The following is a 384-nucleotide window of genomic DNA, read 5'->3' as shown; positions in this document are numbered from 1 at the left end:
ATACACACAATGACACACTATGGACGATATAATAAAATGTAACTATAAATAATAACTCATACAGAATAATATAATATACTTACTTTACTCTATAAAATCGCAGAACTCATAAAAACAATGTTTTCAAAATAACTTGCAGTCTCGTCAAATGTAACACTATTCATAAACATTCGTTTCTCAGACGTTCAAGAGTCTATAACTTGTGCACAAGATGTCACTGCGAGGCAAGCGCACCCGCGTTACTAACGGTCATGCTATCTAGGAAGGTACTTGAGAGGTCATCATTCTATCTCTTTCACTCGAGGCACTAAAAACAAATTTACGTTTCGCCCGGTCTGTGGGACGAATGGTTATGAATGTAGGGTTAATTGAAAATAAAAGATA

Source organism: Epargyreus clarus, unplaced genomic scaffold (assembly GCF_041222505.1).
Source record: "Epargyreus clarus isolate Ecla_fem2 unplaced genomic scaffold, WU_Ecla_fem_2.2 ptg000022l, whole genome shotgun sequence".
NCBI classification, from domain to species: domain Eukaryota; kingdom Metazoa; phylum Arthropoda; class Insecta; order Lepidoptera; family Hesperiidae; genus Epargyreus; species Epargyreus clarus.
This window is presented reverse-complemented; position numbering follows the sequence as displayed.